Raw genomic sequence first — 23,392 nt, forward strand, 5'->3', positions numbered from 1 at the left:
TTTGCTATTAAAGACCTCAAATGTACAATGCAGACAAAAACTTCCACAAAGCATTTAGCGTAGAATAAGCATCCATTTTGGACTATGTATTTTGCTTTTTGCAAGTTGCAATTATAGCATGATTTTTTTCTGCTGCTGTCTCTCTGTTATGATCATCACATGACATTCCATTTCAGTGTCCTCGGTCACTTGACAACATCCTTATGCCGTAAAGCTTGTGTACAATGTAGAAATGCTTGACCATAGGACATAAAATGGCCCTTGATTTCATTGTGCCACATTGAATGCCTTGTTGTAATGTGTCTTTATTTCCTATTTCAATGGCATACTGTTCAGGATGCTTCTTTGCATGCATAAGGTAACCAGTGCCCAGAGTATGGTATGCCATGTGAGACCAACCTCTGAGCCTGAAAAGTAGATCCATGCCGGCTTGACATGTGGCCAACTTTGCACCAGACCTGCAGATGAACTGGCCTGACGTTAAATCTGTTACCATTTTAATGGTATCCACGACAGAGTGTAATCTGCTTTGTGACTTTGAGAACATTCAGAAATCTAATTGCTAATTTTACTATAACCGGTAAGACATCTATAGATGGTAAGATAGCTCAGGGGGTTGAGCGGTCGCCGCAGTGATGTGTTTGTGATCGGCAGGATGCAGGGTCGAATCCCAACAAGGCTAACTCAGCCATTTACCCTTCTGGGGTTGATAAATGAGTAGCAACGCAGATTGGGTAATATTGTACGTATATGTGTTCTCTATAAAGCGAGTAAGCATTATTGCTACATAATAATGCATCATTATCATTTGGCCCTGGGCATCTGCTTGCATTCACAGTAATTTGGTAACATGCGTTTATACACATTGATATTAACGATACGTATGACGATCCACTCATGCAGGAAATGTATATCACATTACAGTGATATTTTAACCATATTTTTCATAGTGTACTTAGAAACAATGCTATGTGATGCAACATCCTGTTTTGTCAATGGGTGAAATCTTGTGTTCCATTGCTTCCAGTGATGTCACTTTGGAGTGGGATCAAATGGCATCACTTCCTGTGATGTCATCAGAGGACATGGGTCATTTGATGTCACTTCCACTACACATGGCATTTTGGTAAAATGACTTCCCTGAAACACAGTACCCTAATATGTGATCCATACATTAAATCACCAGCTATTCATTGCAAGTCAAACACTGATGCAACACCTACAGAACTCCCTCAAAGCACATGCAGACACCAGAGCACACACAAAACCAAGTTCAAAAGGAGAGGGAAGGCCTCATCGCCTCGGGATGATCAGAAGTATTCTTTTAATTGCAATTATGCCAGACAACGGAGTTCGATCCCCCACTTGTGTCTGACCCATACCTTACGCCTTGTCAAAATGACCCTGGTTGGTAAGCTAGATTCCAACCAATGATAAACCCCTTTGCCACACCACCTATTATGAACAATGCCATCCAATAGGCTGTCCTGTAAATGATCTATTAGAAATAGTATTTGTAGAAGGATAGGTCAAGGCAGAGCTATCAGATAGACATTGACCAATAAAATGACTAACCCTTATACATCCTATATGTAGCTTGGACTATTAACCAACCCAACTTCCCTGTAGGTTTTGTAAACTGATATTGACATTTGATATCATTGCTGATGTAGTTTTGGTACAAAGCCTGCTTTAAATCATTGTAAAAGTAGAGAGCTATGAGAATGAAGATGTGTGTATGCTGTCCCAGCTTAGATTCGTTGTTTGAATAAAGCTTGGGTTTTGACATGCACCTGAGTCCTCCATCAAAGAGTATTATTCTGACTAATTGTGTGATCCTGGGCACATCTTTACACATGATTAGACTATTAGCACAAATTCCCACTTTTTACTCCATCTAGTAGTAAGTTCTAATATGTTTCCTACTCCAAGAACATAAGCATAAAGTCCAACTCTTCAACCCCTCTGGAATTAGTAGCTGGTATTATTCTTGGTCCGAGGCCATGAACAAAATATCCAGCACTTTATTCCATCTGAAGTACTCTTAAACCAAAAGGTCCTTTTAGTGAAAATGCATTGTTGTCCTCCTTCCACAGGCAGGTCGGTTCTTCTGCACGCCTGATGTACTTATATGCCCACTCCCTATTTGCAGGACTAATTCTGGTCCTTTGCATAGCTTACATCGTATCCCGCCATTGCCACCATTACATTTGTGCATTTTTGACATTTTAAGGACATTTTGCTTTGGGTCTGTACATCTCTGACCTAGGCTGGTGTGAAAACGGCACATTCTGCACTTGTGCATTTTGTAAGACATGCAGAAGTGCATTGTTTGCTTGCACTGACAAAGCCCTTTGAGATTCAGATTCAAAGTGTTAGGGTCTAGAAGGGAATCAAGCCTACAAAGAAATTGTATTGTCAGAACAAAGCACAACATCTGTATTTTTCATGTATATGTTATTAGGGCACACCTTTTAAAATCAACTATGACCCCTGAAGGTCACACATCAATTAAAAGATGTAACCTGTTGTCCAATGACTGCAAGCAAACAATTCTGGCACACAAAAAACTATGCTGCTCTACAAAGAAAAAAGTTCAAGTATAGTGTGTAAATATATATAACATTTAATTATGTAATACCCTTACAACTGTTACATGAAACCATGTAAACAAAGTAGAAAGATATGTATCCCCAAAAAAAAAGCAAGAGAAAAAAAGACACTTGCTACAAGCAAGTGTTGTTTTTCTCTTGTTTTTTTTTTTTTTTTACTTTGTTGTTACAGAAAACCAGAGGGGGCGGGGGGCCGCAGCGTTCTATAAATATTTAAGCAGAAAATATAACTTAAAATATATGCAAACACACTTGGGAAATGCGCTTCTGCATATCACCATAACAAGACACATATTGATGTTAACAAGGCGTTATTCTTTACCAATTAGCTGCCTTTCACACCCCGTAATAACTCCCTATGGGGCCCTAGTGTCCGGCGCGCCGTAAAAGGGACGCGCGCCGCAATCAACGTCCCAATTAACCAACGCGGAGTGATCGTTGAAAGCAGTGCAGGGAAGTAGTTATCTGCGAGCAGTCCACATGCAGAGGTCATTTTGATTAGACTCAAAATGTTGTCTATAATGTACTTCGGCCCCACTCTGCTCAGTGCCCCGCGGAGTGTCTTACATTTTAAGGGAGTGGGGTAATTGGCAGCATGAAACAGGAGGGGGGAGAATGTAAACATGTATAAACAACAGAGATTACACCAGTGAGATTATCTGGCCTATAGGAACGCATGCTAAGTGAATAATTTACCATTTTAAATATGTTTTCTTGCATAGACTCCGAATATCGAACATTTCACAATCACGAGAGCTTCTTCGGTTTCCTGAGGCCTTGAAGACCCATGTGTTCAAAATTCACCTGCTAAAAGTACTTCATGAAAAACGTTGCATTCGTGTTGCACATACAGATATTGCCATCGAAATGTGTAATACTCGCAGTAAATTGAGGAACGCGCATGCATTTGTTGTGGAGTGACCACTGGTGACTGTATGTATGTTTTCCATCGCCGATAGGCTTAGTCAGAATCGAATGACTTCGATCCTCTCTCTCCACAGGGTGGCGCTAGTCAAAAACCGCAACATCCATCCTCTCTCTCCACAGGGTGGCGCTAGTCAAAAACCGCAACATCCTTCCTCTCTCTCCACAGGGTGGCGCTAGTCAGAAACCGCAACATCCATCCTCTCTCTCCACAGGGTGGCGCTCGTCAGAAACCGCAACATCCATCCTCTCTCTCCACAAGGTGGCGCTAGTCAAAAACCGCAACATCCATCCTCTCTCTCCACAGGGTGGCGCTAGTCAAAAACCGCAACATCCATCCTCTCTCTCCACAGGGTGGTGCTAGTCAAAAACCGCAACATTCCTCCTCTCTCTCCACAGGGTGGCGCTAGTCAGAAACCGCAACATCCATCCTCTCTCTCCACAGGGTGGCGCTTGTCAGAAACCGCAACATCCATCCTCTCTCTCCACAGGGTGGCACTCGTCAGAAACCGCAACATCCATCCTCTCTCTCCACAGGGTGGCGCTAGTCAGAAACCACAACATCCATCCTCTCTCTCCACAGGGTGGCTCTAGTCAGAAACCGCAACATCCATCCTCTCTCTCCACGTCACAAACCAAAACATCCAACCTCTCTCTCCACAAGGTGGCGCTAGTCAGAAACTGCAACATCTAGCCTCTCTCTCCACAGGGTGGCGCTAGTCAGAAACCGCAACATCCAACCTCTCTCTCCACAGGGTGGCGCTAGTCAGAATCTAATGACATCGATCCTCTGTCTCCACAGGGTGGCGCTAGTCAGAAAGCACAACATCCACCCTCTTTCTCCATAGGGTGGCGCTAGTCAGAAAACGCAACATCCACCCTCTCTCTCCACAGGGTGGCGCTAGTCAGAACCTGCAACATCCAGCCTCTCTGGCGCTAGTCAGAAACCACAACATCCATCCTCTCTCTCCACAGGGTGGCGCTAGTCAGAAACCACAACATCCATCCTCTCTCTCCACTGGGTGGCACTAGTCAGAAACCGCAACATCCAGCCTTTCTCTTCACAGTGTGGCGCTAGGAAGAAACCACAACATCCATCCTCTCTCTCCACTGGGTGGCACTAGTCAGAAACCGCAACATCCAGCCTTTCTCTTCACAGGGTAGCGCTAGGAAGAAACCACAGCATCCATCCTCTCTCTCCACAGGGTGGCACTAGTCAGAAACCTCAACATCCATCCTCTCTCTCCACTGGGTGGCACTAGTCAGAAACCGCAACATCCAGCCTTTCTCTTCAAAGGGTAGCGCTAGGAAGAAACCACAGCATCCATCCTCTCTCTCCACAGGGTGGCGCTAGGAAGAAACCACAGCATCCATCCTCTCTCTCCACAGGGTGGCGCTAGTAAGAAACCGCAGCATCCATCCTCTCTCTCCACAGGGTGGCGCTAGTCAGAAACCGCAACATCCATCCTCTCTCTCCACAGGGTGGTGCTCGTCAGAAACCGCAACATCCATCCTCTCTCTCCACAGGGTGGCGCTCGTCAGAAACCGCAACATCCATCCTCTCTCCCCACAGGGTGGCGCTAGTCAGAAACCACAACATCTATCCTCTCTCTCCACAGGGTGGCGCTAGTCAGAAACCGCAACATCTAGCCTCTCTCTCCACAGGGTGGCGCTAGTCAGAAACCGCAACATCCAACCTCTCTCTCCACAGGGTGGCGCTAGTCAGAATCTAATGACACCGATCCTCTCTCTCCACAGGGTGGCGCTAGTCAGATGGCGCTAGTCAGAAAGCACAACATCCACCCTCTCTCTCCATAGGATGGCGCTAGTCAGAAACCGCAACATCCATCCTCTCTCTCCACAGGGTGGCGCTAGTCAGAATCTAATGACACCGATCCTCTCTCTCCACAGGGTGGCGCTAGTCAGATGGCGCTAGTCAGAAAGCACAACATCCACCCTCTCTCTCCATAGGATGGCGCTAGTCAGAAACCGCAACATCCATCCTCTCTCTCCACAGGGTGGCGCTAGTCAGAAACCACAACATCCATCCTCTCTCTCCACTGGGTGGCACTAGTCAGAAACTGCAACATGCAGCCTTTCTCTTCACAGGGTGGCGCTAGGAAGAAACCACAGCATCCATCCTCTCTCTCCACAGGGTGGCGCTAGTAAGAAACCACAGCATCCATCCTCTCTCTCCACAGGGTGGCGCTAGTCAGAAACCGCAACATCCAGCCTTTCTCTTCACAGGGTAGCGCTAGGAAGAAACCACAGCATCCATCCTCTCTCTCCACTGGGTGGCACTAGTCAGAAACCGCAACATCCAGCCTTTCTCTTCACAGGGTAGCGCTATGAAGAAACCACAGCATCCATCCTCTCTCCCCACTGGGTGGCGCTAGTCACAAACCACAACATCCAGCCTTTCTCTTCACAGGGTAGCGCTATGAAGAAACCACAGCATCCATCCTCTCTCCCCACAGGGTAGCACTAGGAAGAAACCACAGCAGCCATCCTCTCTCTCCACAGGGTGGCGCTAGTAAGAAACCACAGCATCCATCCTCTCTCTCCACTGGGTGGCGCTAGTCACAAACCACAACATCCAGCCTTTCTCTTCACAGGGTAGCGCTATGAAGAAACCACAGCATCCATCCTCTCTCTCCACTGGGTGGCGCTAGTCACAAACCACAACATCCAGCCTTTCTCTTCACAGGGTAGCGCTATGAAGAAACCACAGCATCCATCCTCTCTCCCCACAGGGTAGCACTAGGAAGAAACCACAGCAGCCATCCTCTCTCTCCACAGGGTGGCGCTAGTAAGAAACCACAGCATCCATCCTCTCTCTCCACAGGGTGGCGCTAGTAAGAAACCGCAACATCCATCCTCTCTCTCCACTGGGTGGCACTAGTCAGAAACCGCAACATGCAGCCTTTCTCTTCACAGGGTGGCGCTAGGAAGAAACCACAGCATCCATCCTCTCTCTCCACAGGGTAGCGCTAGGAAGAAACCACAGCATCCATCCTCTCTCTCCACAGGGTGGCGCTAGTAAGAAACCACAGCATCCATCCTCTCTCTCCACAGGGTGGCACTAGTCAGAAACCGCAACATCCAGCCTTTCTCTTCACAGGGTAGCGCTAGGAAGAAACCACATCATCCATCCTCTCGCTCCACTGGGTGGCACTAGTCAGAAACCACAGCATCCATCCTCTCTCTCCACAGGGTGGCGCTAGTAAGAAACCACAGCATCCATCCTCTCTCTCCACAGGGTAGCGCTAGGAAGAAACCACAGCATCCATCCTCTCTCTCCACAGGGTGGCGCTAGTAAGAAACCACAGCATCCATCCTCTCTCTCCACAGGGTAGCGCTAGGAAGAAACCACAGCATCCATCCTCTCTCTCCACAGGGTGGCGCTAGTAAGAAACCACAGCATCCATCCTCTCTCTCCACAGGGTGGCGCTAGTAAGAAACCACAGCATCCATCCTATCTCTCCACAGGGTAGCGCTAGGAAGAAACCACAGCAGCCATCCTCTCTCTCCACAGGGTGGCGCTAGTAAGAAACCACAGCATCCATCCTCTCTCTCCACAGGGTGGCGCTAGTCAGAAACCGCAACATCCAGCCTTTCTCTTCACAGGGTAGCGCTAGGAAGAAACCACATCATCCATCCTCTCTCTCCACAGGGTGGCGCTAGTAAGAAACCACAGCATCCATCCTCTCTCTCCACAGGGTGGCGCTAGTAAGAAACCACAGCATCCATCCTCTCTCTCCACAGGGTGGCGCTAGTAAGAAACCACAGCATCCATCCTCTCTCTCCACAGGGTGGCGCTTTGCAGCTTTGGTGCCACATTTAAAGAGTACTTGGTCTAACTTTCAATGATGCAGCCTTTGACATAACAGCACAATCCCTTCCACATCTCTATGCTGACATCTGAATTGAGCTGAAAGTGATATGCCCCACTGACCATATCCGCAATGTCTAATTTAGATAGATCAATTAATCTACTCTGAATGTTGGTCTTTTGAAAAAGGATCGCGAAGTTGAGGCTTGGGTCCAAACTCTCCCATTGAAATCATAGCATTGGATACTAGGTGCTCTTCATCATATGGGAGACGCACTCGTTGGCAATCAAGGTGAAGGCTGGGGCATTCTCGGCCCTGCCAGGCACATAGCTCAAACAGAATGCGCACCTCAAGATTCCGAGTTCCTGTGAGATTCGGCAACCAAGAATGGTGCCAGATCCTATCAGGCAGGATTTGGGAGAAAGAGGTCTGTTTTGCCATCCAATCCGAGTCACTGAATCAACAGGTGAAATCGTTTGTGTTTTTAGGTTTAGGAGCGCTATAAAAGGAAACATCCCTTTTTGTTTTCTGTTTGTGGGTTTTGTTAAGCTGTGGGAGCATGGGTTTAATGGGAGTGCCACCAGCTTGTGTTTTAGAGAGATTTTGTAGGATTTGGGGAGGATTTTGGAGGAGTTTGGTGATCTGTCTTGATGGTGCATTAGCTGCGATTGATTTGTTTATTATTTTATTTATTTATTGCGTATTTATATGGTGCCTATACACATTGTGTTTCCAGGCACCACAAGACAAAAAGGGGTGGGGGAACAAGGGAATAGAAACAATAATGGTTCTGCTAGGCCTTGTGATATTCGGATCATGCAAGTGCAGCAACAAGAAGTGCAGGGGTTGGGGTGAGAAAGGGAAGAGGTGGGGGAGGGCCCAGGGTTGGGCAGGTGCTATGGGGAGCCCAGGAGGGCACGCGCTATGGGGAGCCCCAGAGGGCATTTTCCGAGGTGTGACGGGGATCTGCCCACTAGTGCGTGGAAGGGGGTGGACCGGGGACAGGAGGGGTGTATCAGCCATTCAGGCTGGTCAGTGCAGGGGGCCCGGCAAGGGCAGTGCTAGGTTGGGAGGGTGGAGAGGAAGACTAGAACGAAGAGCATCTGATGCCTTGTCAGACTCATATGTGACCAGGCCACCAGTCACAGCAGATATAACTGGGAATTAGCACAAGAGGGTGAGAGGGAAAGAGGAAGACATGAGTAGGGTCTTGAGCTGCTTCTGGAACATAAAGAGATCTGGCTCAAGTCTGAGAGAGGCAGGGGGGTCATTACAGAGGGAGGCTCCTTTCGAAGATAGAGATCTACCCCCCACTCTCTGCTTGGAGAAACAATGAATCTGCAGAGAGTTGGATCCAGCAGACCTGAGTGCTTGAGCCGGGAGGTATTTAGGGAGAGATAGTTTAATGTAGCGGGGTCCAAGGCCGCAGAAAGGCTTGTCGATGATGCAGAGTGTCTTGAATTCGATCCTTGCAGCCACCGGAGCTGGAGAGATGTGGTCTTTGCACTTGAGGCCAAGGATAAGACTTGCAGATTTATTCTGGATTAGTTGGAGGGGCGAAGAGAGGAAAGAAGCAGATTGAGGAAGGGACTGTTGCAGTAGTACAGTCTTGAGAGGACAAGAGCTCTGGATACATTGAGCTTCTGGGGATGGTGAAGAGAGGGAGAATGCCTCTGAGAAGGTGGAGCTGAAAGGTGGCCTTCTTGGCAAGGGCCGTGATGTGAGGGGAGAAGGAGAGAGAAGAGTCAAAGGTGACACCAAGGTTTTTTAGCTCACAAGAGGATGAAGGGGGGCCCGAGGAGGATGGCCAGAGAGTGGCATGGAAAGAGCAGGCAGGGATCCCAATGAGAAGGATCTCAGTTTTACTAGTATTAAGGCAGAGATTGTTGGCATGAAGCTCAAAGAAGTGCTATGTATCATCAGCATAGCACTGGACGTGAAAGGAGAAGGTGGAGATGAAGTGGGCCAAAGGGGCGAGGCAAATGTTGAAAAGCCACAGTGATATGATAGAGCCCTGAGGGACTGTGCAGGTAGAGAGAGATGTGGAGGAGAGCAAAGGGAACAGTTGCACCTGGGAAAATCGGTTTGATAGAAAGATGGTCAGCAAAGCCAGTGCCCGATCTCTTATGCCAAGTGTATCATGGAGACGTTTTATGAGGGTGGCATGATTGAGCATGGCAAAGGCAGAGGAAAGATCTATGAGGACGAGAGTGGAGGGGGTGTTGGAATAAGGATGAGCAGGACATCACGGGTGTTCAGGAGAGCAGTTTCCATGCCTGAAGCCAGACTAGTGGTCGTGTAGACAGACAACAGATCCAGTGTGGAGGATCAGTTGTGGGATGACCAACTTCTCCAGGTGATTGCCCAAGGAAGGGGGATGGACGTAGGGTGATAGTTAGACAGGCAGGCAGGGTCTGCAGATGGTTTTTTTAAGAGAGTGTGCATAATGGAGTGCTTGAGGCGTAGTGGAAAAGAGCTTGTGACAAAATAGTGGTTACAGATGTCAGCCAAGTCAGGGGCGAGAGAGGAGATGTTGTCCTTGATGGTTCTGTAAGAGCAAGGATCACCTCTTTGGAGGAGACTTTCATAGAGCGGAGTACTTTAGAGAACTCATCCAGTGTAATAGGAGATAAGGAGGAGAGTATGGGCGAAGGAGAGACGGAGGCCAAGGGAGGCATGAGGGTAGGGGGTCGGGTGGGGAGAAGAGGAGAGTGAGGACCGAATGTCCTGAGTTTTGGAGGTGAAGTGGGTGGCCAGTGCAGTGTAGTGGGCCTGGGAAGGCAGAAAAGAGTTGGATACCGCAGTAGCAATGTCAAGTTCCTTACAGATTTTGAAAAGTTCTGCTGTGTTATTGGTGGCCCCAAAGATGCATGCTTGGAAATTGGCCGTCTTCCTAGAGTGAATGGAGAGTCAGTATTGTCTTTGGAGCAGGCGGCAGGACAGTTTGTCAGAGGGTTTGAGTCATACCAGTAATTGCATTTGGAGGCAGCCTTTATGCAGATCCTCATGACAGGGGCAAGGATATCCAGGGTGTTGAAGATGGAGAGATTCAGGTTGGCAACAGCAGAGTCAGTGTCAGTGTCAAGAACAGGGTGGAAGGCTGAATGAAGGTGGCAGCAAATGCATTAACTGACACTTAGTTCATTGGTTGAAAGACAGCGAAGGCGACTGGCAGTGGGGGCAAAGGCATAGCCAGAGGACCTGAGAGCTCCAGGTGGGAGGAGAGGAGAGCATGGTCAGACCAGGAGAGAGGTGTGGTGAGAGGGTTAGAGACAGGGATATCTGTGGAATTAGCACATGCAAAGTGTGTCTGCTGAGTGTGTCGGACCAGAGGGAAGAATTGTGAGGAAAAGAGATTCACAGAGGTCGCAGAAGAGTAAAGTGGCTGTGCCAGGAGAGTCAAGATGAATATTGAAATCTCTAAGGAAGAGAAGTTTTTGGTAGGTGGACAGATGAGAAGAGGAGAGGTTGCCCCATTCTGAGAGAAAAAGGGTGGTGCATCCAGGGTGCATACATATGGTGGTGAGAGTGAGAGACACCAAGGCTACAGATGAGGCATTGAAAGGAGGAGTAGGATTTAGTGAGAAAATCAGGGCCATTCCCTCACCGGACAGGTTTGGCCATGAATTGGTGAGGATCTTGTAGCATCAGTGAGGAGAGTGTCTAAAGCAGTGACTGAGCTGGCCTTGAACCAAGGCTGAGTGAGAGTAAGGACATCAAGATCAAGGTCTTCAAAGAGATGACAGATGTCAGCATGTTTGACAGCAGAGCAAGAGTTGAGGGTAGCTAAATGAAGCTGACTGCCTCCTTTAAAGGTTTTCCAATGAGGTATACAGGGGTTCGTTACAGCCCTCGGATGGGGCATGGAGGCCAGAGGGGTGTTGGAGGGGGAAGTAGAAGGAGAAAGGGGGTAGTTAAGGAGAGACAGGAGACACCAATACAGAAGGAGGAGATTGGGCTGAGAGCCCTGGACCATGACAGTGTCATTCAGGTATACATTAATGATGCACCTAGACGATGTGAAGTGAGCCAAGAACAGTTCCCATCTGGTTCCACCATTAATGGATGAGGATGACAAAGGTGAAAAGACAGAGACCATATGGGAAGTCCATAGGTCAGGTGAAAGGACGGTGAAGAGGATTCAGTGATTGTATGGAGGAAGCATTGACATAGGTGTCAGCAATGGTCAGTCCAGGGTTGGAGACCAGGAGTGCTGGCTTGAATTGTTTTCTTCCAGACTTTGTTAGAGAGGTAGGAAAGGAGATAGAGTAGCAATTAGAAACGATAGGAGGGATGGAGAGTGCCATATATGAGGAAAAAGGGCAGAGGAGGAAGGTGAGTCGAAGTGGGGGGGAGCTGCACAATGCACGAGGAACTTACCAGGTGGCCTCACAGCAGTCAGCAAAGGAGGAGTCAGATGATATGATATGATATGATATGGTATTTGTAACACGCCTATACACAGGTGTTTCAAGGAAAGAGTTACCAAAGGAACATGAGAGATTAATTTAACAAGATACAGTCAGCAGGATTGTGTAGGGCAAAGGTTGCAAATTAAAGACAGATAAAATGAAGTAATGTAGGAAGGACAGTTAAAATCATATAGGCAAATTCGATATGCAGACATATCGGCAGACATGCAGTTATGTGGGAAGGCCAGTTAAAATCATAATAGGCAGATTTGATATACAGAGATGTATGCAGAAATGCAGTGGTAATGTGGGAAGGGCAGTTAAAATCAGCATAGGCAGGTTCGATGATTAGACATATATGCAATAATGCATTAATATCGGAAGGACAGTAAGGATCAAGCAACTAGAATCAGAAATTGCAGGCATGTAGACGAAATGCAAACAGCAGAAACCTGTGCAACATTACTCTGAACGAAAAACAGGAAAAATAGATAAGAAGCAGCAATTAGAATAAGGTCACCGTTTCATAGCCGCAATCCCACATTCAGAGGTTTCAGGATAAAATACCATAGCATTCCAGAACGGTGAGAGAAGGCCTGAAATGCACGCAACAGTAAAAGTACTTGAAGAGGGCAAGTGGAGGTCAGTGCATGCCGAGCTGAAGAGCCCAGTAGTGTTGCAGCAGCACAAGTTATATTATGGCATCAGTAGGTAAACACAACATTGAGGTAAGGTGGACTCGGATCACACGTGTAAGTAATTAGTATGGGACTCAGAAAGGCAGAGTAGAATGATTCGGATGTTAGTTCATTAGAGTATTAGGCAAAGTCATGAAAAGACACACCAGCAAGTATGCAATAAGTGATTTTGGGGCGAGGTTAGAGGCAGGCTCCCTGAGAGCAGGGATATGAGCACAAGCAGTAGACCAGCCGTGATGAGGAGGGGAGGCAGTCTGGAGGCAACGCTTACCCACTGGGTCATGGCTAGAGTGCTGGGCTGGAGAAAGGGTGCAGGCCCATTGACTTCTCTCACAAGCAGCTCAAAACAGGAAAAGGATAAAATGGAAAGGAATGCAGAGTGAAGAGTAGCCCAGCCAGGTGGCCATGGCCAAACAGGCCAGACAGGGGCCTAGTAAGTGAGTCTTGAAGAGGGGGCCGGCGTTAAATATGTTTGAACATTAAGTAAGATTGGACATAAAGAAAATGGATTACCCAAAAAAGACTCCTTGCAATATCAAGGACTGTCAATTGAGAGGGATTGAACTATTATCTAAGAATGAGCAGCTGACCTTAAAACCTGCAGACTAAGGGGGTGCTATTGTAGTTATGGATTCTACATTTTATCATGAAAGGTGCATCTCTTTACTTAATGATGAATCTACATATATACCATTCTGCCAGGATCCTACCATAAAGATAAAAACATTGATAAACACCACAATCGAGAAAGCATATGAATATGATTGAATCACTGAAAAGACTAAGGGCCTCATTCCAAGTTGGGCGGCAAGGGATACCGGGCACCGGTAAGGAGACCGGTGACGGTAATCCCTTACCGCCCAATTCCAAGGTCCCTTCGCAGGGACTGTAAATGACTTGTGGTCGGACCAAACGTTCTTTACAGGACCCGTTAAGGGACCTTGGAGCTAATAACCGGCCCGCAATTAGCGGGCCCGTTATTAGCGCCTTCCCATTGAGCCCTAAGGGGGCTCAAATGGGAATGGAGAATGGCTTTTGGAATGGGGACTTACCGGGTCCACCTAAGGCGGAATGTCCCGGTAAGTCCCCCCTCCACTAGACCCGACCCGGACAGGATTCTGGAGGCAGCCATGGCGCTAATAGCGGCTGCCTCCAAAGTCGGAATGAGGCCCTAAGATGTATCTATTGAACTGGTCCCTATTATAGCGGTTTTCTATGGATTGGCACTAATTCATTAGGACCAGTTAAGACCAAAATTGAGACCAATTGTGGCAGGCAATGATAGTGCCTTCGACCCATTGGCTGTATATGTGGATACAATTGTACAACCCTTGGTCCAGAATATCCCTATCTGTTTGTAACACTGGTGAGCTGTAGGAGTGCCTGGTCCGGATCGCCTGCTGTTTGGTTCCTGGTGGTATGCTGCTAATCCAAATCACTCCCTTCCCACTGTTCTGCTGAAAGGCTAATTGCCCAGCATGCTGTTAGGTTGGGAATGAGTTGGAGGACCTTGATGGGATGGCTCTGGTGTGGGGCCCTCTGGGTGAACCTACAGGTGGACAAACTAGAAGACGTCCTCTGCACCACCGCAACGCTCCCCTTGATATGCTGGCTGTCTGGAAATGTGGGTAATATGCTCTCCTTGTAGTCACAAACAATGTGCAGGACATCAGGTTGACATCTGTCTCCCAGTTGCTTCATTGAGGTGGAGTCCGAGACCTGCTGCGGCGCACGTGATTCCAGTGGTGAGGGTTCCTGCTTTGCGCGCTTTAGAGCAGTGTCCACGCATGTTGTTTGATGTCCTTCTTAACTTTATTATTTTCCATAAGCTTACCGAGCTTGTGTGGCGCAATAAGCGTTGTAAAGGTGTCCTATCATAGTTGGTTTGGAGTTCTGAATGCCTGTTACTTTGTCAAGCGCTGCTTACAGTATCTTTCCTTTGCAAGCTTTCTGCAGCACAATGCTTTTGGTTTGCCTGCTGATGCTGGAAGAACCCCCCCTATGCGTGAAACGCCTGCAATGCTGCTGGTCTATGATCGGAGGTAAGTGGGGAAGCGGGTGCATGCTGTGAACACTTCGGATACTACTGACAGCTTACTGCATGTTGTTTCTTGTCTCGTAGGAAATGTGGACTGCTGCAATGGAACAAGGCTCTTCCGTGAATCTGGAAAGCCTATGGTGAGTATTCTATGCAGAGTGGCTTGATCAGGTAAGCAAGGGTACTGCAAGAGAAGCCAGGTAGCACGTGGAATCCACAGTGAGCGTTAAGCTGCTTGCAATCTTCAGCTAGGAAAAAACGCTAAGTGCTGGGTGTGGCCCAGGGTGGGGCTTATATAGCCCTAGGCTGTACCCAGCACCACTAGACCACCAAGGATAATTTGATAAGGATTGCCTCGGTCCATCTTGGTTCCTGTATGGGATCCGGCTCTGGGGGCCATTTTGGTGGTGGCAGTGGGCAGTATTGACACACTGCAACTTGCGCCAGCCAGCAACCCTTAGTGTCCAGGCCCTGCCTACACTACATGTATGTGTTCTGTTCTACTAGGGGTCATGCTAGGGATCATGACACTATTTGAGGATCACAACAGATTTCTTGAAATGTATTCAAGATATTTACACCTTAACTTTGAAATGTTTACTCTTCTCCCTTGATGTGAGTAGTCTCTACACGTCAATTCCCCATGATGAGGACATTGAGGCAATAAAATGGCTATTGCTAATGTCTAGGAATGTGGTATGTGAAAAACTATTTGTCATAGACTCATCTTATTCAACAATTCTTTACACTACCGAGGGAAATTCTATGCACAAGCTTCTGGTACATCTATGGGATCGGCCCCTGCATACGCAAACATACGTATGTACATTTTTGGAAAAATGCATATATTGGAGAAACCAGAATGGTCATCTAAGATACAGATTTGGAAGAGGTACATTGATGATATTTTTGGAATTTGGTGGGATCCAGACAAGAACTTTTCTGCTTCTTTGAGTATCTGAACCAAGTACGCACATGCATCAAGTTTACCCTGGAGGTAGGCACCCACACTTTATCTATTTTTTGGACGTACAACTGTCAATTGCAGGGAATATAATTATTACCATGGTGTATCACAAACCTACAGATGTAAATAACTTACTACATTTTGCGAGTTTTCACCCTAAGGCCATGATTCAGGGCTTACCCCACAGTCAGATGGTGAGACTCAGGAGGATCATCTCAGATTTGAAATCCTATGAGACAAAAAGCTCAGAACTCAGCAAGAGATTTTCCAAAAGAGGGTATCCGGAGGAAGTATTCAGTGAGGTGGAAGCTATAGCACCATGAAAGCCCAAAGAATAAATATTAACACTTAAGCATAAAGAAACCATACCACCCATATTATACATCTCTAAGTATTCCATACAGAAATTCTAGACTGGTAACATACTTAAAAAACCTGGGCTATTCTAAAGCATGACCCGACACTCCTTAAAATGTTCCCCACACCACTGATGAGGGCCTACAAACCTGGTAGCAATCTATGGGACAAACATGTACGATCAGAAAGACCACAAAGAGACAAACAATTGGTGTTGTGAACAGCAAAGAAGTAGTAATTGTAACAACATCACATGCAGGACTGCAGGGGGAATATGCAGCATGCAATACCCTTGTGGCCTCCTATATATAGGACATATGGCAAGAACTGCACGAGAAAGATGGAAAGAGTACAAGTCCAATGTATGCTGCATGAATATGAAATCACCAGTGGCGAAACATTATAAGGAGCAAAGACATTCCATTACACAATTGCAGTTTGCCATGCTAGAAGCAGTGAAACGTCCTCACAGAGTGGGAGATTTCAATAACTTGTTAGCACAAAGAGAAATGATTTGGATACATCTCCTTGACACGATCTATCCCAGGGGGATGAACGAAGAATATAGTCTGAACTGTTTTAGTTAAGTTTGGCTGAGAACGAAGTGCACTCACCTCCCTGGTTAATATTGACTTTAATAGGAGGGATACACTTAGCCTTTTTACTATTCACAGTACCAGAAAGGGATCTACACGGTTTTTCCCAATAGAGACTCATGAGTTATGTATCCGTTACTCTAGGCTTGAAACTTCATTATCTCCATTGGGATACATTTGTCACACACCCAGACACATTTTGTCACACACCCAGTTACGATATGTGAATGAATACATGTAATGGGCTGTTTGTTCAGCCTTCTATTGATTGAGGGATTGTCAGATTATCTATCAATGACCGAGTATAGCCAGAATACAATTGTGACTATGATTTGATCTACCTCTTCAGGAATACAGATGACTCTGCCATTTTCGAAAGGAAAAGGTAGAATTGCCATACCGGCCCATCTACATTAAGTGTGTGAACAAATTAAGGATACATGGGTGTGCAGGTAGGTGAGGGAAATCACCCTGTAACACATATTCCATGCATGTGCATGATGACACACAAGGGAATGGTTTAAATGTACACTAGAGACGCTATAGTTGGAATTGTCAATACCCACTTCAGTCCTTGTGTTCTTATGAAACATTTGACATGTGAGCCCCAACATAAGGGGGATATAAATTTGGTGATGGGCTTAAAATTAAGCCTTATATCATTGAAAAAGCATGTTCATTATTTGCACTTTGGGGCAAGTGGAATGAGGAAATTAGCTCTGGACCATGTTAACTATGGTTGTTTACATGTTGATTTGTACACTTTTGAAACTGATCCTCGTCTATGTTTTGTACCCACAGAAGTCTGCTCCTGAAGAAGGAGCTCATTACCCCAAAATGCGTAGAGTAGACCTTTAAGGAATTTATGAAAGAATAGAACATTATTTAAACAAGATTGGAAGTTAAATTCAGGAATATATGAATATGCCATTTTTGTTGAAACTGTATTAAATTATGTTTGCTATTTAAGAAAAAGTTTTGGCTGGTATTCAGCTTTACAGTGTGCAGGGGACGGGAGTGTCTAAGGATTGGACAATATCTGTTGTTATTTTATGTTACAGCTCTGTGCAAGGGCTCGTATTCCTCCACTGCACCCATATAGTTTTGAAATATCATTATGAATATCTGGTTGAACATGTTTTGCATATGGGTGTGCACTGATTGATTATAAAAAGGCTCCCTCAATTGCCCAGTAAGAATCAAATGCGACCAATCAGAATGCGGCAGGCTCCGGGCTCAAGAAAGGCTGTACGCAGCTTGTGAAGGGAGCAGCGATCTTATGTTTAAGAAACGATATTCACATAAGCCCATGTGGGCCTACCTACATGATGAGGCGGCATCCGAGGCATCAGCGTATTGGGATGAATTTCTTCTGAGAGGGCAGGCAGGCAGGGGAGTTGTGTGCAGTCCCCGGTCTGCTGTCCCGATTGTAGTATTCTATTTTCCCCCTTTTGCCTGTTTTGTGTTTGTATTAACCAAGGGTATCCCAGAAGGAACTCAACTAAACAGCTTGTGAAATGTGTATAAATCACAGAAATACTGTAAACAAGGGAAAATCACCCATGTCACATTTGACTCATTATTGAAAAGGTCACCACTTGAGTGACTTTTTGTAAAAATGAACTCAGTCAAGCAGATTAGATGTTTTTTAACATGGAGAGTTCATATTCTATGTGCACCTACTGCATACCTCCATTGAATGGTTATATAAAATTAGACACAGGCTCATGGTTACAGTGCATTGATGTTACGAAACCTGGACTTCTACTCTTTGAGATCCCTTTACTTATTTAAAAAGAAAATGTTTTGTTGCCGGTTGTTTGGATATTCAAAAACGTGAGGTGCGTCAGCCATTTTGAAATGACACCATGTTGGATCCGTGAACTGTTGCCATTGTTCGTGGGGAGTTGAGGGGTGATGATGATGGGATGGGATATGGCCATAACAAGCCAAAAAACTGGCGTTTGTCTCCTATGAAGTCCGCAAACATGTAAGATGTTTGGGGGCATCCATGCATATTTTTGGATTACAGGGTTGATGAAAAGCAGTTTTTGGATGGCTTATAACTTTGGCGTCACTCAATCAAAAAGCAAGACAATGTGTGATATCATTCTAGACTTCACTTTGAATGGTTCTACAAAGTCTGGTGCAGGGATTGGCTATGTGGTCAAGTTTATCGAAATCTGGATCGGTTTCAATCGGAAAAAAGTACCTTTGGTGACTGAGATATAATGTGTGTTCATGGGCAGTGGCCAGATTGTCTGAGTCATGGCCAAAGGTCATGACCCAGAAAATCTGGCTACTGTCCATAACTATGAGGGACCAGCAATGGGATTAAAGTGGGCATGGCCACCAGTGGCAATGTTTTTCAAAATCAGGATAGGTTTGAATGGGAACAAAATACTTCTCGTGACAACAGCCCGAAGTGTCGGACACAATTGTGGCAAAAACTCGTGAGGAGTATTAGCAAGGACCTGAAAGCATGGTTTTGCAAATCTGTCCAGTATTTTATTTTTTCTAAAGTGTGAAAATGTAAGTACACAAACCTGTGATTAACTTTGGTGCCTGGGCAATGGGCATGGCACTGAGCAAGGGCATATGTGTTCTCTGATTCTGAAAGCATGCGTTAACAAATCGGTCCTGTGTTTTACTTTTTTGAAAATGTCAAAATGTAAGTAGAAATCATATTGATAAAACTTTGCTGCAGTGGGCACTGGGCCTGGCCCTCGGCAAGGACAAATGTCTCTTCTGATTTGCCTATTGAGGAATGTGACATGGCCAAAGCCCATGCCCAATGGATTGTGGAGACTGTCCATGTATGCTATAAGCAATGGCCATTGGTCACATTATAAGGAATAGTGGACACTGAACTAGGATGCTGGATAGGTGCAGTGGATAATGGGGTGGTTTGGTGGGGATAGGGACATGATCGAGCATAATGCCGTCGGCAATTGAACAATGACTTGAATCATCAGCATGCGCTGCTAATAATGACACACATAAATATGCATTGCAAAAAAAATGTTTATTAAAGAAGGTTTGTAGTTATTGTATAGGTTAAAAGAGGAAATATTAATAACATATATACAGTGATGTAACATTAGGAAACATTTTCACTTATAAAACCCTATTTACTTCACAGAAAAGACTTTGTTAAAGTACCTTACGGTTAAGATGTAACCCACCCTTGGGAATTCTCTGCCCCAGCAGTTAGCTAGTGGCCTCCCACCTTGGTACCACTTGGCACTTCCCTCCTGGGCTCCCATGAGCACTCGCCCATCTGTAATGACCCTTTTATTTATGCACTTCTCTCACTGCACAAAGCATATGTGCATTTATATGAGCACTATGTACAATAGTTTGGTGTAAGTATAGGAAATGCAGATGCAAAAGAGTTACAGAACATTGCTAAGTGGCAAGTGGACATTTTATATGTTGAAAGGCTATATGTACAGTTGTTTTTAACTGATTGGTGGATATGTGTCTGAATGGTTTAAAGCAGGCAATGATTGAGTGTTACAAACATAACAGTAAAAAGAGTAGATGAGCTGCCTTGTGGGATGGTGTGCATGTGCAATCTGGGTTTTCCAATAAGGCATGGGCTAGACAGGGGAATGCCGAGACTGTGGATAGTTAAAATGGGCAATGGATTATGGTCTTTATTGTATACTAGAGAGAAGAATTTCAGACAGAAAATTGTTTCTATGCTTTTTTGTTTTTCTCTAGTATACAACTGTCCGTTATTTCCATTAGTATAGTAGAAAATGCCAATGGGAACGTAGGAGAATGTTATTGAATCTAACTACATCACTGAAAAATGTAAAGTAGGTGGAGTCTATAGGCTTTTTTTGTTCTATAGTTTAACTGTGAAAGGTGGTGCCTAAAAGAACCTTTTATTTAAAGTTTTTTTTAATGTATATATTTCTTTTTTTTTTTTAAGGAGAGGCCAGAATGTAAGGTGGGAGGTAAATCTGGGAAGGGGCACCAACCACATATATGCAGGGGAAGATGGACAGGGGAATATGTTGCACATGTGTTAAATATATGGCAGGGAGCAGTGTTTCTCATGCTCCTTGATTACAGCTTCAAAAGCACTGTTGTTTTTAAAGCAGTGGATTAATAGTCTCTTGTATTGTGTTATGGTTATGGTTGCTTAGCTTTCCATAACTGGTAACAATAATGTCCTTTTAACAAGTTTATTTATTGAAATTAATAGGTTTTTATTATTGCAACTTAACCATAACGCCCCTTTAACAAAGTGACTTCAGTGAATATATATATATATATATATATATATATATATATATATATATGGTGTAGTGTTTGCCATTTAGAGGTTAATAACCGTCTCTCTCATGTACCAGGCATACATCCTGCATGTTGGTGTCGTATTAGTTGATCGATTCATTGCCAGGATCTGTAATTATTGGACAGACCATTTATAATAATAACAATATGATCATCATAATGAAAATGCTTATATTCACATTTTGTAGTGAAATTAATTAAATTCATTGAATGCTGATACTTACTATAATCTGTGTTTCTAAGATCAATAAATTGCTGCACCTGCTGACAAACATTGAAAAAATCAATGTAATGTAACTAAAATACTCAGAATGTTAATGTCCTGCAACATAGATCACAAAGTGACAGGGGGTCACAGAACATACTTTATTCACAACCTACTTTCATATGGAGGTGGACCACACCTCAATGTGGCCATGCTGTATCTTTGAGCAAATTGCACATGCTATCAATAGCCTATGTGTGGCTTACTTAAAACATATATTCTTTGAAAACATGTGTGGGGCCTTATTCCTTATTGAAGAAATGGAAGCCAGCTGTTAGCTATCCTTGGTCTTTTCCCCCTTTTTCATAACAATTTTCAATGTCTTTCTTCTGTTCCCTTTCCCAGGCAGTTGTATTCATAACATTGTATTGTTGTGTAAACACAAAAATATTTAAATCAAGAACATGCAAATAACTCTTAAGTACAGTGCTAATGACTAGATTGCAGCCTGCCTACTTTTGTCTCACATTTCCATCTAACATAACATATCCAGTCTTCTTTGCAACTTCACACAAACATCCATACTTTGAGAAACAAATATGAACTATTATAAACAGTGGGCTCAGATATTTTAGGTAGACACACAAAGTGACATAGATGTGTTCACAGAGATTAAATCAAACAAGCTAAAGTAGAGAGTTATGTTTAATTTAGACAAGCAGTTCTCAGAATCAAGTTTAAAACAAGTGAATTGACTTAGTTGTCTCTGAAACCATTAACACGTATTGGCATCAGAGAAATATGCTTGCTTTAACATAAGACTCGCCAATTCTTAAACCTACCTTGTTGGACACTATCTGTGACAAACATGTGGTTCTTAGCTTGGGCATAGACACATTAGTATGTGATTTTACCAATAAAAGTAACATTTCTTTTTTACTCACTAAACACGCGTCTTAGCATTTCCTAGTACTGATACACTTATATAAACACACTCCAATACTAGAATATATTGGGAAAGTGCTGGATAGTGGATGAAATATATGAATTCCCCAACAATGTGTATTGTAATGATAATATCACTGGCTACCATAGACAGCACTTCATTTAATCTTGTATAATGTTGGATTTTTTGCAAATAATTGTAAAGGCTTGGGTTTCTCAGGATTTCTTTTACCTTAGGAATGCTGGGACAGCAGAGCCTAACACACTCACTATTTTCAAGGGATCAGGTTCACTGTCACCTAATCCAATTTCCAAGTGTTCATTTAGAAATTCATTTCAAGAAAATTATTGACTATGATAGACACCAATCAAAAGCATTGCTTTTCCTCATTACAGTCTAAAGCTTACTGAGAGCTTACAATGCAGGGGGAATGTCCAATTACAGTGATGCTACATAGGTTTAGTATTTTATTCACAAGCCCCATACCCCTTGCACTATATTCCTTTGTTTAATGCTGTAAGTTTTAAACAGGGTTCCCAAAATGATTTTAATGCTAGCTGGGATTTAATTAATTCTCCAGAAAAAGTCTAAATAATCTGGAGTTCAGATGGTCTCACTTTTCGTTTGATAAATGTCCAAGACAGTAGGGACACTGACTGGCTTTGGACAGCTCTATCAGGTAAGATTTTCCTCCAGTCGGTGAATCTGCTCCCAACATCCTGCTGGTAATCTGGTCCTGCTTTGGGGAAGACCTCTCTGCTGTCGTCTAATCTAGATCAGTCCATTTTAAAGAGATTTCCCCATCAGCTGCATTCAGTTGGAATCCAAATCTGCTTTTCTTCTCCAAGGTCTGCTATCATTCCTGTCTGTCGCCCCCCTCTCACCACAAAAACCCTCTTCTCCCTAATGTCTTTCAGCTTAATTAGTAAGCCAACTTTACACATACATCCTTATTTGACAGAGAGTTTTGGACTGGAGAGACCATGGCCCTCATTACAACCCCGGCGCTAAACCATGGCGCTATTAGCACCATGGTTGGTGCCGGTGTTGTAACGAGTCCGCCATGGTGGAATGGGGAAATACCGCCCCATTCCAAGGTTGGCAGGGCGGTAATTCCCCATGCCGCCATGGCCCTTCCCCATTCCCATTTTTGCCCCATAGGGCTCAATGGGACTGGGGAAGGCGCTAATTACGGCACCGTAAATTACGGTGCCGTAATTAGCTCCTAGGTCCCTTTGCAGGTTGGTTTTTCAACGCCTGCTAAAAGCAGGCGTTAAAGTGCCACCCGCAAAGGGACCTCGTAATCAGGCGTTAAGGGTTTAACGGCGCCGACATCTTTTACGGCACCGTTAACCCCTTAACGCCTGGGTTGTAATGAGGGCCCATGTGTAAGGAACCTGTAATGCAATACAAAAAAGTAACCTATGATTCCAAGATGGATTCGAAGTGAAATGCATTCAGTGAAGACATGTGAACTTTTGACTTCAAGCTTAAAG

This window comes from Ambystoma mexicanum, chromosome 11, assembly GCF_040938575.1.
Source record: "Ambystoma mexicanum isolate Mex_15411 chromosome 11, UKY_AmexF1_1, whole genome shotgun sequence".
Lineage (NCBI taxonomy): Eukaryota > Metazoa > Chordata > Amphibia > Caudata > Ambystomatidae > Ambystoma > Ambystoma mexicanum.